Source organism: Mauremys reevesii, linkage group 3 (assembly GCF_016161935.1).
Source record: "Mauremys reevesii isolate NIE-2019 linkage group 3, ASM1616193v1, whole genome shotgun sequence".
Taxonomy (NCBI): Eukaryota; Metazoa; Chordata; order Testudines; family Geoemydidae; genus Mauremys; species Mauremys reevesii.
The window spans coordinates 83,203,162-83,221,105 of NC_052625.1; the positions used below are offsets into that span (position 1 = coordinate 83,203,162).

General features: G+C 43.6%; 1 long non-coding RNA gene across 1 annotated transcript in view; it reads right to left on the reverse strand.

Moving 5' to 3' along the window:
- Positions 1-17,331, reverse strand: part of LOC120402387 — a 34,992-nt gene extending 17,661 nt beyond the window's left edge. Inside the window, exon 1 of the long non-coding RNA XR_005597208.1 lies at positions 17,278-17,331. This is a non-coding gene — a long non-coding RNA (uncharacterized LOC120402387). The remainder of the gene's footprint in view (positions 1-17,277) is intronic.
- Positions 17,332-17,944: the final 613 nt, after the last annotated feature.

Sequence of the window (17,944 nt, forward strand, 5' to 3'; positions counted from 1 at the left end):
CTGCAGCTGCACCACCGTAGTGTTTAAATGAAGATGCTCCCATTGGCATACTTAATCCATCTCCCTCAGAGGTGGTAGCTACGTCAACAGGAGAAGCTCTGCCGCTGACATGGTACCGACTACACGGGGGTTAGGTTGGTATAACAATGTCATTTTGAGGTGTGAATTTGTCATGCCCCCTGAGTGATGTAATTATACCTAGACCAGACCTTGGAAACCATGGCACTATATTCTGAGCAGTCACAGTGACTAGGGCAAACTTCCACTGCTTTAACTAAACCAGCGCAAACTTCCAAGGTGGACACTTCCATCAAAATAAGACTGGCTTACTTATTGTAACCCGTTCACAACTGACTTACACCAAACTGAAATAAGCCTGGTTTAAACTGAAATAGAAGTGTCCATTCAGCCTTTTGCACCAGTTTAACGACGTTTGTTTAAAAAAAAAATACTACCTGAACTTAAACTGTTCTAACATCACCTATTGAAAAGCCCTAACCTATGCCATGTATTGTCCCTTTTAATAGACGGCTTCCAATTTGGAGTTACCCCATTCATTTGAATTGGATTAGTAAATGCCCAAACTAGCCCATTTCTTGCAGCCTCTTTTCCTTCAAATTTTAAAACTTTACACCAAGATTTTCAACAGTGATTAAAGGGCACCTCTCTCTTTAAGGCCTGTCATGTTGGGACATCCCCAGGTATCTGATTCTCAGAGGGTTGTGCTCAGCACTTGAAGAGGCCTGATTTTCAGAAAGGCATCTCCTGAAAATCTTGGCCTTTAGCCTTTATTTCAAATTGAATCCCACCCCCCCTTTTTAAAATTGTATTGTATCAGTACGCTAGTAGTTCTCATTACTGGCAACATCCAGGCAATTTAAAATAAAGTCAAAATATCATGTATACTTAATAGTTTTAGGGATTGTCTACATAGAGGGCAGAGTCTGGGCTAGCTTTAGTTAGCCTGCACTCCAATAACCTGTGTCTATGTGTCCCAAAAGCTTAAAGTGGACCAACTGGCCAGTTAATATGTATTCTATATTCTACTTTGAAAGTGAATTAACTTCATTGCATATTGAGTTAGTGCAGACTAATGTTTGTTTGCACACACCACTCATTTGCACTAGCAATCCGCCAACTGGTGTCCCCCACTGTTTTGCATGACACCAGGACTGACCTGTCTGTTTACTTATGTGCTTTCCGCTGCTCGGCGGTCACACAGACTGGATGTCACCTCCCCATTTAATGCTGGCGTGAGGCCAGGATCGGTCCATTTACTCCTGGAGTCACAGACCTCAGCAAGATGGAATGATTGTACAGATATAATCAACTAGCTCCTTCCAGCAGATCCATGCCATCTACACTGAGCTCCACATAAGCCAGTGGGGCTCTGGACCAGCACCAGGGGTGCTGGAATGGGGGGCCAAGGGGCCCAGGACCCCATCACTATTACCCGCCATAAAGGCAAGCAGTGTGGGGAAGGGTCTTGGGGGAAAGAGGTGGTACAAGGTGGCGGGGCCACTGTTCAGGCACTGGTACCTCCCCCCACCCATTTAGGAGTTTGTCACTCCTGACCAGCACAGAGATTTGCCCACAAAGATCTAATTGTAGGAGTGGGCCATAGGATGGTGCACCTCTATTAAATTCACCCATTTACTGAAATAACCCAATCAAATTGCTTGGTGAAACATCACAACAGCTACACAAAAGAGACCACATTCTTCTGGTTTTAGTACAGTTTTTCAAAGAAACACTGAAAGTCATAGAATATCAGTTACTAACCATATTGCAGATTTATGTAAAGATAAAGTTAACACCCCCCCACAAAACATAGCCTCTAGATTTATAGATATTTTCTTTCCTTTACCAGCCTTCCTTCCTCCTTGAACTATCTAAACACAAAAAGGGAGTTTAATTCAGTGTCTGATGTATGTGTTTTATTTCAGTTAATAACTCTCAATGTGTGTCAGCTTACGCGCCAGGCACATATATGTGGTGGGATTTTCAAAAAGGACTCGGTGCTGGCCTAACTCTGCTCCTATTGAAGTCAGCGGTAAAATTACCACTGATTTCAACTGGAGCAGAGTTAGACCATGACCCAGATTTTTAAAGGTATTTACGCACTGCTACACTCAGCGTTGCAACACCTAACTGAATTAGGAGTGAAAACTTTTCAAAAGAGATTTAGGCTCCAAAGTGCCTAAATGCCTTTTGAAAACGAGACTCAGACAGCCAGGGCCGGCTTTAGGCCTATTCCACCAATTCCCCCGAATCAGGCCCCGCACCTAAGAGGGCCCCGCGCCCAGCGAGAATCCCTTCCCTGGCTAGAGGCACCTTTTTAATTTTTACTCACCTGGCGGCGCCCCGGGTCTTCGGCGGCACTTCGATGACGGGTACTTTGCTCGCTCCGGGTCTTCGGTGGCACTTCGGCAGCGGGTCCTTCAGTGCCACCGAAGACCTGGAGTGAGTGAAGGATCTGCCGCCAAAGACTCGGAGCACCGCCCAGTGAGTACAAGCCCCACGTGCTTTTTTTTTTAAGTCATCCCTGCTGGGGCCCCGTCAAAACTGTTCAAATTGGGCCCCACACTTCCTAAAGCTGGCCCTGCAGACAGGGCCATGCTGAGTGCAGCAACACCAAAGTATCTTTAAAAAAAACTGGGCTCACAGCCTTTTGAAAATCCCATTTATATGGTTCAATAGTCATGCAATGAAGAATATAAAAGGTTGCTCATCCTACCTTAAAGCATAGATATCTATCCACCAGCAGCTACATACTAAAATAAACCCATAAAAGAATGAATCCTACAAATCCTTAACCCACCTTCTGCCTAAAAGGCTAAGAAAAGAGGTGGGCATTTCACAGCCTCCAGAAGATGAACAAATCTGGCCTCTGGGGAACCAAAAGGGAAGCAAATTCCAAAGTCAAGACTCCTCACAAATAAAGCCTTGCAAGCAGTCCTCCTTCACTCCACCCACCCACATTTGTGTCAAGGGAGCTCCAGCCTGAGCCTCCTCACTGACCTTAAACATGTCAGCAAAAACAAAGGGGGAGAAGAGATTTCAGCCCATGGTCCCAAACCATTCAAAGCTTTATAGGTTAAAATCAACACTTTGAACTCCACCCAGAAATGTACTGGCAGCCAGGGCAGTTAACAAAGCACTAGTGTAACATGCTCCCAGAGTAAGATTCCACTTAATAAGCAGGTTGTCTCATTCTGCACAACCGGTGGCTTTAGTGTGGGAGTGGCCTCAATGTATAAACTGCATGACAGCAATTTATGTAGATCTCATTACAGCAGTCTATAGCAATGACTATGTCCATTTCTTGGAGATCCAAGTTCTAAAAAGATTTCTGTCACCTGGTCCTACATGTTCAGTGAAGCACCATTCAGTTCTCGTAGAGAACCTTTTAGGCCACTATTATTCTTTTAGAGTGTGCCTCCCTTGCTAGTTTTTAACATGGCTCAGTGAGGACCAAAAACTGACAACTATAGGTAAATGAAAGTTGTTGTCACCTCCAAAACCCAGTGGCACAATCAGCTATTTTCTTTAACATCCCCTGACCTGCTCAAGTCTCATCGGCACTTACAGTAATGGTGAGGAAAATCTCAAAACCAGACTAGGCCTTGAGAGGAGCACTTATGCTGGCCCAACTTTGCTTACAAGAGTGAAGGGAAACACCTGACATCTTCCTATTTTCTGAGAGAAATCCTGGAAGAGGAAAATCATGAGGCCTTGGGAATATCTGCCATGTGCCTATTACCTGGGGCTATGTGCCAGAACTCAAGGATCCAGCGACTATTCAAAAAGCAGCTCCAGAATCTTGAAGGACAGGTGGCTCTCCTGTTGTCAGCACTTAGAGTGGCCAAGACCACTGCTTCAAGGTGAGATATACTGCACTTTGATATTTTTTCTTGGAGGCAGAGTAACACCTACCAAAAGCTAGAGTTTGGCACCACTAATGGTTTATGTTAGATTCAATTGCCACCAGGCAGCACCACAAACCAGGCCAATGCCACACCAATCTACGAACTCAAGCCCCCATACACATCACTTTATGCTACCTGGTGGATTAGGGATTACATCTACTCAGGCCAGCTCTCAATGAAGTCAGGCAAACTCCTGCTCAGGCCAGTGGCAGGTTTGCCTGAAAAGGGACTGAATTAAAGTTGAGTATGGAATTCAGACTTTTGCATAACAATAACAACATTTCAGTCAAAAAATGGATGAACTTCAAAGCACCAAACATGTTTGCATTTACTTCTACCGCGTAAGAGATCTTGTCAAGCAACAGGTCATTAATACAGACTTTACTCTGTTTTCATAACTAATGGTGAGCTACTACGGTATTAAATGACCGTAAAATGCTAATCACATTAATGAAATTGAAAAGAAACCCTCCTCCTCCTCCACTTCAAAATAATCATAATACTGGGACTCCTAAAAGCTTCGTGATAAACGATATGCTGTAAGGAAAAGAGGTCGATGGAATATGATATGCCTCCAAGGGGAAGCTGGTCTATGGAGCAAATTCTCATTGTCGATGGGAAAAAGTTTTAAGGGGTTGGCAACAAAATGGCAAACATATCCCAAATTAGGGTGACCAGATGTCCTGATTTTATAGGGACAGTCCCAATTTTTGGGTCTTTTTCTTATATAGGCTCCTATTACCCCACACCCCCTATCCTGATTTTTCACACTTGCTGTCTGGTCACCCTACCCCAAATCTATGTAGCAACTCGCACCTAACCTCTACTCCAGGAAAAATGCAAGGCAAAGGTGCAGTGAGCCGTATTTCTAGCCCTATGCACAGTACAGAGTAGTCCCCAGTCCCACTTCCTGGGGACTGGATGTACTTTGTCCAGTGATAGTCCACCCATAATGTAGACAAAGTCTTGGACACTGATGAACAGTTGTGATTGTTTTAAGTGCCTAAAGAGCAGGGTAAGTGATTGCTACTTACAGGTTAGCCAGCATTTGTCTATCCCATGTGAGAAGGTCACGGTGCCGAGGCAAAGGTGTTAGATTTTATTCCTACATGGATTATGCAAAAGTCTATAGAAGCTCAAACGCATGCAGAGACAAGGGCAAAAAACCAAAACCTCCCCAACTCCCCCATACACATACACAGAAAAAGGATATTCCCTAGAGGAAACTTTGCAAGGGGGTCCCAACTTGGACAACTGCCAGCAGTGTGTATCTATGCAAGGCAATCAGATGTGCCCTGCTCACTGTTTAACTCTGGATTCAGTGTGCCGCTAGTGACAAGAGAAAAGTCTCAATCCAGAGCCAGCAATGGTGGCACAGTTAAGCAAGCCGTTCATGAACACAGCGGAAAGGAAAGGATACAGGTAGATAAGTGTTGGTTAACTTCAAAGTGCAAGTTGGCAGTGCAGTAAATCTTGTAATAGTAGCACTCATGTCATTACAAACCAGAAGCAATGGCCAATCAGAATAAGGGGCAGCAAACAGCAACACAATGGAAAACATACAAGGATACCAGCGGCATGGTTATGAGATGATCCCTAGCTATGTCTTTGACCCATACACCCATCAGTCAAGTGAAATAAATCTAAACTTGAAATAAAATGTAAGAGTCATAAGGCACCCAGGACATTGCCTTCCCTTATACTCATTCACCTGTGTGACATTACATGTCATGACATCAAAATGCAGCATCACATCTGCTTGTTTGACAGAACGTCCTCCTATCCCGTTCCCCTTTTTTCTAAGCTTGTTTAGATTTGGCACAATAGTACAAGCGGGGAGAGAGATCTGCTTTCCTCAGTATCTTCACAATAGGAGCTCTCCCTATTTGTGTGTGAGGGAGAAAGGTTTCAGCCTCGGAGCCCTTGCATGTGTAAGTGATGATAAGCAACACGGATATGCAGAAATCAATAAGCTGACTGATCACAGAGCCTGGCGACTCTTCGGAGGAGCCGTTCCATGCACACGCACAGGGGCTGAACATCTGTCAGGCAAACAAAAAGCAAACCAAGCGGAACAAAGGAGAGGATTATTTTCACTCAAGTTCTTCTTCGGTCTCAGCAGGCAACGTTCAAGCCGTTCTAGCATTCAAACACTGAGGCCTTATGGAGAACGGGCTGTCCAGGAAATGCCAAACACTGTTACCGAAAGACAAAAGGGGCAAAAAGAAAAAAGTAGATATGGAAAATTCAGAACATTCTATCAGGTCGGATAGTGGGGGATAGAGGGAGAGGAGAAACTGCAGTGTACTAAAGAAGCTGATGACAAATCTTCGCTCTAGCATATCAAAATATTTTTAGTATCATCTTACTTTTATACTGCACATTTAATAAATGCTAGTGTTCAGAGCAATGTACAAACATTCAAGGCCAGATTGTGAACTCCTTACTCACATTGGAGATTCATTACTCACTTGTGTGATGACTAGCTGCTCACCTACATGAGCAAAAGGGACACACTCTGACCCCAAGACCTCTGTGAAGTAGAAACTGCACCCCATGAGACACTTTTTACCCGGAAGGACTCCAAATTGCTCTACATGCCAATGAGAGTTGTGGCTGTGTGAAGAATTTGGGATCAGCTCCAAAATAATCTTCTACGTCTCTCCTCAATACCCCATTTTTACCTTAGCAAATGAGCTCAGAAACAGCTGCCCCATCTAAACAGCATTTGATTTTTTTTCTGGAACCAGGTGCAAAGAACAAAATACAAGAGACCTATCAATGGTCTCATAGTCAAACCTGCAAAGTAAAATCAAACATGATTTCAACTTCAAAATGTTCCCCTCTTTTGAAAGAGAGAATTTGCTTTTTCTTGCTCCTTAATTCAAACCATATTCTACCATTAAAAAAACCTCCCTTTACGATCATTCAAGGGCCAAAACTGCAGTTTCAATACAAAAGTATTGCTGTTTGCTAGTGACTTTTTTAAACTTGGTCTTAATTAGCAAAAATATTGCAATTTTTTTAGTAGGCTAGAGTGTTGGCATCACACTAGTTGTATTCACTAGTGGAAATAGCAGTATTTTGAGATTGGATGCATTAGTTAATTTCCTTGAACACTTACTGAAAAAAAATCCCTCATACTTTGTGCTTAGCACTATTTGTCCAAGGTCTTTACTGTAGCGTTGTTCCTAGAAGAATGAAGCTACTGTAAGATTTATTATCTGGAAGTAGAACTTGAACAAAAATTGCCTCACCTCATGTTCACAAACAATATTGTGTGTTTGTGTATGATCCTAACTATGAAGAGTGCACTTAGGTCTTAGTCTCCATTACAGTGTTCTCAACTCATGATTTTTTGGTTCCTGACTCATGATTTTTGAGCACTCGGAATTGGCGATATGAAATTATTTTAAAATGCCTCTCTGCCAGGGCCCTGGGGAACAGTTTGGGAAGTCTTCTACTGTGTCAAGCTGTGTCCAATCTCAGAGAACATATATTATTAATACTTTGTATTTGTGGTAGCACTGCAGCTACCACAATGCCCCAGTTATAGACTGGGACACCACTGTGCTAGGCATTGTACAAACAGAACAAAAAGATGGACCCTGCCCCAAAGAGCTAAACTATACCATTTCTGGCGTGATTATCTGAGTAAGTGAACCTCTAATCTGCTATCTAGAGTTGCTCTTGACTAGCTACACTGAGGTAAAAACTACCTGAGCTGTGTCTTTACTAGGATTAGCTCAAGTTAGCTATCTCGCTGTAAACACACACTTTTTTGGCAGTGAAGACACAGCCTTAGCTCAATCATTCAAACGTTTGGAAGAAGTTAACACAAAGGGAGCAGAAGCCAAGATGAGGCAAATTCATTTTTAAATGCAAGAAAATAGATTTTTTTTGGCAGTATTCCAGCTTTAGTGCCAACACAGTTCATAATGTGATGATGTTACACCAATCCCTGAAGATACTTGTTTTCCAAACCCAGCCCTCAGGTCAGGGATGCACTTAAGCACATGTGTAAATTCTGTTGAAGTCAATGGAGACATAAGCACATGCTTAAAGTTAAGCATGTACTTTAGTGCTTTCCTGAATTGTGGCCCCATCTTATAGAATTCAGGATAGCTGCAACGAAAATCAAAACTTATTTTTGGGATGCTGGAAGGATAAATTGATTAATGTTTGTAAAGCACCTGAAGTCCTCATATAAATGGCCCTACAGAAGAATTATGAGTTTGATTAAAATAGTCTTCTCTTGGTCTGATACACTTTTGCCAACCCCAAATGTTCAGAATTATGAGTCAGGCCCCCCCAGATTGTGAGATTTTAAAATAAATATATTTGGGGTTCCTTTTTATTTCCCTACTGGTTTGAGCCTTTAGGCTTCATGTTTTCAAGCTTTTCACCACAAACATGAGAGTAAAACTTCTTTTTTTTTGTAAATCCAAGTTGAGATTCTCACAATCATACGGCTCCCAGAACTGGGACTTTAAGAAAACCACCACCAAATATTGTGAGAACATTCCAAGAGATTGCAATACAACTGACAACAAGCTACATATAATGTTATAGATGTATTAGAAATACATGTAATAGAAATAAGAAAAAATCATGCTCTCTGGATTAAATAGCGTCCAGCATCTGCATATTTTATCAGATCCCTGCCACACAACGCCAGTTTTTGAACTATCTACAGCAAAAACACAAACTGTCAATAGAGTCTGTGGGCCAAATCCTATTTGGTTTCCAAGCGGCTTTCATATATTTGATGTTGTCCTTCTGCCTATGAGGCATGGGGCTCCCTACTGGAAGCCTCAGTTTCCCCCTATAACAAGAGGAAGTGCTTTTCTCAGGGCTTACTTTTAGGAAGTTGCCCTTCCCTAAAATACTTATTTTAGGCCTAGTCATATCTGTCTGCTGGGCCCCATTGTTGCTGTCCCCAAGGAGTTCCTAGCTGCTGCTGCTAACTCCTGTGGCTCTGGGCCTCTGCTCTCCCCTCCCTCAAGGAGCAGGACTGCTGAAGAGGCCTCTGAGGATCCCCTACACTCAGGGGACATGCTGTTTACTAGGAGGGTTGTGGGAGGGGAGCAGGCTGGTGGATTACACTTTTCACAGGATGGGAGGAGGAAGCGAAGCCTCGCGGGCTAGGAAAAGTCCAACAGCTTAGGGCTTGTTTAACTCTCTCCTCCTTATGGGAAAATGTAGTGACAGAGCTTGCTCCAGGCAGCTATACTTGCCTGTGCCAGAAGAGCAGTGCAGCAGGACAGGGAAGGAGACTCCATCCTAATGCAGGGCACAATACAATATACTTGAGCGATCTAGTTTCAGTGTCACTACTTCGACTACAAATGCTTGAAAGCAAGGGGACGTTTCCATTCTGTTCCAAACAGATACACATGCACTATAGAAAGAGTCCCAGCTTACCTCAGTAGTAGCTTTTTTAGCAACTGTGGAAAAAATAAAAATCTCAGCCTACATTTTCTTGTTTCTAAGTTTTTTCCACTGCCTTGCCTATCAAATGCCAGTTTCCATTGCCTCTCAGACAGGCATGCCATCACCCTTTTATATCCCAGTTGTAGTGTTGCCAACCCTTGTGATACTCAATATTTTTGTTCGAGCCCCAGCTCCAAAGATCACGTATTACTTGAGAATCTAAACTTCTATTAAAATAAAAAGTGTAAGCATCTAGCCCTCATGGTTGTAGAGAAAAGGTTGAAAGTATGATGCCCTAAAGGCTCAAAAATCAGAACGGAAATAAAAGAACCCAAAGCATATTCTGTTTTTAAAATCTCATGATTTTTAAGGCAATCTCCTGATTTTGGGGTCTTGATGCATGATTTTTTTTTAAGTGCTCTTGGTTGGTGCTACTAACACTGAACAAGAAACAATAATAGACTAAAGAAAACCATATTAACTCTGCAACTCTCTCTCTGTGCTTCACCAGAGAAAATTCTGCTTAGAACTTTCACTAGCATCCTCCTGGCCTATCTCCTGCTGCATTTTTAAAGAAACAAAAACACACATCCTCACAGACAAAGCACTCACATACCTTTTGTAGAGAACAATCCTGCATAAGCCAGAAGGTGAACTAAATCAGTGATCCTCAACCAGGGGTATACATACCCCTTGGGGTATGCAGAGGTCTTCAAGGGGGGTACATCAACTCATCTAGATATTTGCCTAGTTTTACAACAGGCTACATAAAAAGCATGAGCGAAGATAATACAAACTAAAGTTTCATACAGACAATGATTTGTTTATATTGCTCTATATACTATACACTGAAATGTAAGGACAATATTTATATTCTAATTGATTTATTTTATTGCATGGTAAAAATGAGCAAGCAAGCAATTTTTCAGTAATAGTGTGCTGTGACACTTCTGTGTTTTTGTGTCTGATTTTGTAAGCAAACAGATTTTAAGTGAGGTGAAACTTGGGGGTATGCAAGACAAATCAGACTCCTGAAAGTAGTCTAGAAAGGTTGAGAGCCACTGAACTACATGACTCTATTGGTTGAGCAGTATGAAACACATGAGTTTTTATTTGCCAAGGATTTAAAAAAAAAAATCTTTATTTTTACCTTGTCTGGGTTCCCCTTCCTCCTCAGTTTTACTTTGTTACATGAAATTTGGGCAATATTTCTGAGTTTCATGTGATTTCAACCCCCAACCAAAAATTCCTCCTTGGCATAGCTGTGTCAATAAGTCTTTTCCATCTCTAACGTCTATATCTTATTGTTGTTATAATATTCCTGTTATCGGTCAGGTTTGGTTTTGGGAATGCTGGCAGCATTTCCAGCTCCATTTCTAATAATAATGCAATTCTACAAAGCTGCTCTTTGGAGCCAAGGTGGTGTTTTCTTTTTAAAAAAAACAAACAATGCTGTTTTAGCACGAGGAATGATTTAAAGCTGCTAATTTACAGAGGGACTGGGAGATTAAACTACTTGAGATGAGTAGTATCTTTTTATGTAAGAGCCTATGGAAAGGGTACACTATAGTAAACCGTACAACTGAGACATCTCTGTCAATTACTTCTCACAGCACAATTCAGCATCCGAACCTCTCTATTCTAGGAGCATCTCCAGATGATGGATATTGACCATAACTTCAAAGGAAGACAGTAAAAGTACTAGCTCTATCCTGACCATAGATATCTTCTGAATTATATTTCCATTCACCTTTAGGCCTACCAAACCTTCAATGCTTAGTTTTGATCCTTAGCTATAGGAAAAGAAAGAAGTGGCATCATTGGTAAGCAGATCAGAGGGGAGGGTGGGTATAAGCCCCAAAATCTAATGGTTTTTAAGTGAATTTGGTGTTCTTAAAATGTTCTGGATTAAAAGCCTTAGGTGCTCTAAAGATTGACATGAAACTTGACATGACAAATGAGGAAGGGAATCTATGCTGGTACTGATATAACTCATTTCTCTGGGTATATATGAAGTTGCTTCAGACATAAAGGACGGACAGGGAAGACACAGTCTGCATCCTTTACTGTGGATCTAGGTGTGTATCTGGTGAGGTGTGGGTTGAGCCTGGCAAAGTCTCTTGTACTCAAAGGAGATAGAGCAAGTAATCTCACTAGGCCGAGGCATCTTAAAGAAGTAGAATGAAAAAGAAGGGATTAAACCATGGGGTAATTTCTTTAAAAAGTGAATAAATAACCCAGATAAAAAACAAAGGGCACATTCTTTGGAGGAACTGAGCAACCTCCACTCCCATCAGCTTCAGTGGGACATGGGGTTGCTCCGCATCAGGCCATTAGCTCTTCACACAGGTCTAGCTGTCTTCAGTAGACAATATTACTGTGTCTATGGGAAAGTGCAATTGGTTGATTAGCAATTTTACTCCAATTTGCCTTCATTTGCGTACCATTAACTGGAGATATGGGAATGCATGTATAATTGGTAGAGTTTCATCATGGAAAAATGTAATTACTCAAGACTGAATTTATGAATTGGTGGGAGAAACCTTTTAAAAAAAAATCAAATGTTCACTTTGTGAGTGAGGTCAGCTCACTAGAGAGAGAAGGAGAGGAAGACAAATAGTCCCAGACTGTGAGAAACAGTCACCAGATCAATCTAAATCAATTAAAGGATGACAGACTGGCAAATCTGAATTGTGCTGGGATGGCAAATATAATAACTTTCCCTCCAAGATAGGAAAGAGCTTTTCAAGAAGGCAGCTTGAGAGAGAGCGAGACAGAGAAAAGCATTTTTATTAAATCAGCTCAATGGGCAGGAGCCTGCTGGAGTGGAAGCAATTTCCCTTAAGTGTGTTTCATGGTGGCGTGGTGCTGAAAAGTGGAAGGGGTAAAGGAATTGTCAACAGCTGGTAGGTGGCAACTCTGTGCTAACAAGGAAAATACATACATAAAGTATGGAGAAGGGAAGGAGGAAAGTGGTAAAAAAGAAAAGGGGATAAAAAAATGGTGACTCCTAACTTAATCAGTTAAAAAAAAGAAAAAGAAAAAAAGCAACTTTGGGACAGTATTGTCAGCCACCAGCTTCCCATGGATTTTCACAGCTAGAGAAACCATTGTACTCTGCTGGGGATGGGGAAATGCACAAAAGTGGCAAGCTGGGTTAGGAACATAACTGCTATGCTCTCTTACTTGCATTTCTCTATTAAAAACCAATAGAACACTATAAATTGAGTTGAGATGGTTCATGGAGAATGAATATCCTGCCAGCAGTCTCTCAAGTCTAGTATTCTGGTGAAATGGCCACCTATGCAGATTGATCTTCTAAAAAATTGGTTACTGTATTTCAGTTCATTAAAGCTACAGCGTAATGAATAAAAGATTAATAGATACATCAGGTTGGTGGAAATGTGGGCCAAAAACCTGCAGACAAATCTATAGTGCCACCTATGAGCTGCAGCCATCTTTAGTGCAGAAGTGTGGAGTGGAGAGAACTATAGGTTCTACATATGAATGACCATACTGAGTCAGACCAATGGTCCATCTAGGTCAGTATCCTGTCTTCTGACAGTGGCCAATGCCAGGTGCTTCAGAAGGAGTGACCAGAACAGGCAATCAAGTGATCCATCCCCTGGTGTCCACTCTCAGCATCTGGCAGTCAGAGGCTAGGGACATCCAAAGCATGGGGTTTCATTCCTGATTGTCTTGGCTAATAGCCATTGATGGAGCTATCCTCCATGAATTTATCTAGTTCTTTTTTGAACTCCATTATAGTTTTGGCCTTCACAACATCCCCTGGAAACGAGTTCCACAGGTTAACTGCACTGTGTGAAGAAGTACTTCCTTATGTTTGTTTTAAACCTGCTGCCTATTAAGTTCATTCGGTGACCCCTGGTTCTTGTGTTATGTGAAGGAGTAAATAACACTTCCTTGGTCACTTTCTCCACATTATTCATGATTTTATAGACCTCTATTGTATTTCCCCACCCCCCCAGTCATCTCTTTTCCAAGCTGAACAGTCCCAGTCTTTTTATTCTCTCCTCGTATGGAAGCTGTTCCATACCCTTAATCATTTTTGTTGCTCTTCTATTTACCTTTTCCAATTCTAATATGTCTTTGGAGATGGGGTGACCAGAACTTCTTGACCTGCTGCTCACAAACAGGGAAGAATTAGTAGGGGAAGCAAAAGTGGATGGGAACCTGGGAGGCAGCGACCATGAGATGGTCGAGTTCAGGATCCTGACACAAGGAAGAAAGGAGAGCAGCAGAATATGGACCCTGGACTTCAGAAAAGCAGACTTTGACTCCCTCAGGGAACTGATGGGCAGGATCCCCTGCGAGAATAACGTGAGGGGGAAAGAAGTCCATGAGAGCTGGCTGTATTTTAAAGAATCCTTATTGAGGTTGCAGGAACAAACCATCCCGATTTGTAGAAAGAATAGTAAATATGGCAGGCGACCAGCTTGGCTTAACAGTGAAATCCTTGCTGATCTTAAACACAAAAAAGAAGCTTACAAGAAGTGGAAGATTGGACAAATGATCAGGGAGGAGTATAAAAATATTGCTCAGGCATGCAGGAGTGAAATCAGGAAGGCCAAATCACACTTGGAGTTGCAGCTAGCAAGAGATGTTGAGTAACAAGAGGGGTTTCTTCAGGTATGTTAGTAACAAGAAGGTGGTCAAGGAAAGTGTGGGCCCCTTACTGAATGAAGGAGGCAACCTAGTGACAGAGGATGTGAGAAAAGCTAATGTACTCAATGCTTTTTCTTCACAAACAGAGTCAGCTCCCAGACTACTGCACTGGGCAGCACAGCATGGGGAGGAGGTGACCAGCCCTCTGTGGAGAAAGAAGTGGTTCAGGGCTATTTAGAAAAGCTGGACAAGCACAAGTCCATGGGGCCAGATGCGCTGCATCCAAGGGTGCTAAAGAAGTTGGCAGATGTGATTGCAGAGCCATTGGCCATTATCTTTGAAAACTTGTGGCGATTGGGGGAGGTCCCAGATGACTTGAAAAAGGCTAATGTAATGCCCATCTTTAAAAAAGGGAAGGAGGAGGATCCGGGGAACTACAGGCCAGTCAGCCTCACCTCAGTCCCTGGAAAAATTATGGAGCAGGTTCTCAAGAAATCAATTCTGAAGCACTTAGAGGAGAGGAAAGTGATCAGGAACAGTCAGCATGGATTCACCAAGGGCAAGTCATGCCTGACTACCTAATTGCCTTCTATGACGAGATAACTGGCTCTGTGGATGAGGGGAAAGCAGTGGACATGTTATTCCTTGACTTTATCAAAGCTTTTGATATGGTCTCCCACAGTATTCTTGCTGGCAAGTTAAAGAAGTATGGGCTGGATGAATGGACTATAAGGTGGATAGAAAGCTGGCTAGATCATCAGGCTCAATGGGTAGTGATCAATGGCTCCATGTCTAGTTGGCAGCCAGTATCAAGCGGAGTGCCCCAAGGGTTGGTCCTGGGGCCAGTTTTGTTCAATATCTTCATTAATGATCTGAAGGATGGCATGGACTGCACCCTCAGCAAGTTTGCAGATGATACTAAACTGGGAGGAGTGGTAGATATGCTGGAGGGTAGGGATAGGATACAGAGGGACCTAGACAAATTAGAGGATTGGGCCAAAAGAAATCTGATGAGGTTCAACAAGGACAAGTGCAGAGTCCTGCACTTAGGACAGAAGAATCCCACACACTGCTACAGACTAGGGACCGAATGGCTAGTCAGCAGTTCTGCAGAAAAGGACATAGGGGTTACAGTGGACCAGAAGCTGGATATGAGTGAACATGTGCTTTTGTTGCCATGAAGGCTAACAGCATTTTGGGTTGTATAAGTAGCGGCATTGCCAGCAGATCGAGGGACGTGATCATTCCCCTCTATTTGGCATTGATGAGGCCTCATCTGGAATACTGTGTCCAGTTTTGGGCCCCACACTACAAGAAGGATGTGGAAAAATTGGAGAGGGTCCAGTGGAAGGCAATAAAAATGATTAGGGGGCTGGAGTACATGACTTATGAGGAGAGACTGAGGGAACTGGGATTGTTTAGTCTGCAGAAGAGAAGACTGAGGGGGGATTTGATAGCTGCTTTCAACTACCTGAAAGGGGGTTCCAAAGAGGATGGATCTAGACTGTTCTCTGTTCCAGGCCAATGGGGGCTGCGGGAAGCAGCGTGGTTCCGAGGGACGTACTGGCCGCCCTTCCCGCAGCCCCCATTGGCTTGGAGTGGTGAACTGCGGCCAGTGGGAGCTGCGACCGGCCAAACCTGCAGACGCGGCAGGTAAACAGACCGGCCCAGACCGCCAGGGGCTTTCCCTGAACAAGTGGCGGCACGACTTTGAGAAGCACTGTTTTAGAAAACCATCTAGTCATTTAGAAGACCATCATTATTTACCACTCCATTATTTAATCACTCTCACAAATGTGTGTGTCATGGGCAAATTTCACCAGTAATTATTTTATATTTTCTTAGAATAATAGAATAATAGAAGATTAGCATTGGAAGGGACCTCAGGAGGTCATCTAGTTCAACCCCCTGCTCAACACCAACTAAATCATCCCAGCCAAGGCTTTGTCAAGCCGGGCCTTAAAAACCTCTAAGGATGGAGATTCCACCACCTCCCTAGGTAACCCATTCCAGTGCTTCACCACCCTCCTAGTGAAATAGTGTTTCTTAATATCTAACCTAGACCTTCCCTACAGCAACTTGAGACCATTGCTCCTTGTTCTGTCATCTGCCACCACTGAGAACAGCCTAGCTCCATTCTCTTTGGAACCCCCCTTCAGGTAGTTGAAGGCTGCTATCAAATCCCCCTTTGCTCTTCTCTTCTGCAGACTAAACAAGCCCAGTTCCCTCAGCCTCTCCTTGTAAGTCATGTGTCCCAGCCCCCCAATCATTTTTGTTGCCCTTCGTTGGACTCTTTCCAATTTGTCCTCATCCTTTCTGTAGTGGGGGGCCCCAAAACTGGACACAATACTCCTGATGTGGCCTCACCAGTGCCGAATAGAGGGGAATAATCACTTCCCTCGATCTGCTGGCAATGCTCCTACTAATGCAGCCCAATATGCCCTTCGCCTTCTTGGCAACAAGGGCACACTGCTGACTCATATCCAGCTTCTCATCCACTGTAATCCCCAGCTCCTTTTCTGCAGAACTGCTGCTTAGCTAGTCGGTCCCCAGCTTGTAGTGGTGCATGGGATTCTTCTGTCCTAAGTGCAGGACTCTGCACTTGTCCTTGTTGAACCTCATCAGATTTCTTTTGGCCCAAACCTCCAATTTGTCTAGGTCACTTTGGACCCTATCCCTACCCTCCAGCATGTCTACCTCTCCCCTCAGCTTAGTGTCATCTGCTAATTTGCTGAGGGTACAATCCATCCCATCCTCCAGATCATTAATAAAGATCTAGAATAAAACCGGCCCCAGGACTGACCCCTGGGGCACTCCGCTTGATAGCGGCTGCCAACTAGACATCGAGCCATTGATCACTACCTACCTACTACAGTCTAGTCAGCTTTCTATCCACCTTATAGTCCATTCCATAGGCGCCGACTCCATGGGTGCTCTGGGGTTGGAGCACCCACAGAGAAAAATTAGTGGGCACTCTACATCCACCAGCAGCCAAGGTCCCCTCCCCCCTACCCCACCTCTTTCTCCCACCCTGAGTGTGCCGTGTCCCTGTTCCTCTGCCTACCTCCCAGCGTTTCCCGACCGGCCACCGCCAAACAGCTGTTTGCATGCTTGGGGGCGGAGGGGAGGACCGGGAACATGGTGCACTCAGGGGAGGAGGCGGGGAAGAGGCAGGCCCAGGGCAGGGATTTGGGGAAGGGGTTGGAATGAGTGATGGGAAGGGGTGGGGCCTCATGGAAGGGGTAGAGTGGGAGTGGGGCTGGGGGCAGAGGAGGGGTTGAGCACTCACGGAAAACAGGGGAAGTCGGCGCCTATGGTCCATTCATCCAATCCATACTACTTTAACTTGCTGGCAAGAATACTGTGGAAGACCGTATCAAAAGCTTTGCTAAAGTCAAGATATATCACGTCTGCTGCAATCCATCCCATCATCCAGATAATTAATAACAATGTTGAACAAAACCGGCCCCACGACCGACCCCTGGCACACTCTGCTTGATACCGGCTGCCAACTAGATATCAAGCTGTTGATCACTACCTGTTGAGCCCAACAATCTAGCCAGCTTTCTATCCACCTTATAGTCCATTCATCCAATCCATACTTTTTTAACTTCCTGGCAAGAATACTGTGGGAGACCGTATCAAAAGCTTTGCTAAAGTCAAGATATATCACGTCCACTGCTTTCCCCCTATCCACAGAGCCAGTTATCCCATCATAGAAGGCAATCAGGTTGGTCAGGCATGACTTGCCCTTGGTGAATCCATGATGACTGTTCCTGATCACCCTCCTCTCTTCCTCCTCTTCCAGATCATTGATAAAGATATCGAATAGCATTTGGCCAAGAAGAGATCCCTTCAGGATCCCACCAGCAACACCCCCATTGGTGAATGTTTCCCAATTTATGATTACTTTTGCAATCAGTTAAGCAGTTTTTAATCCATAAAGTGTTCTTATT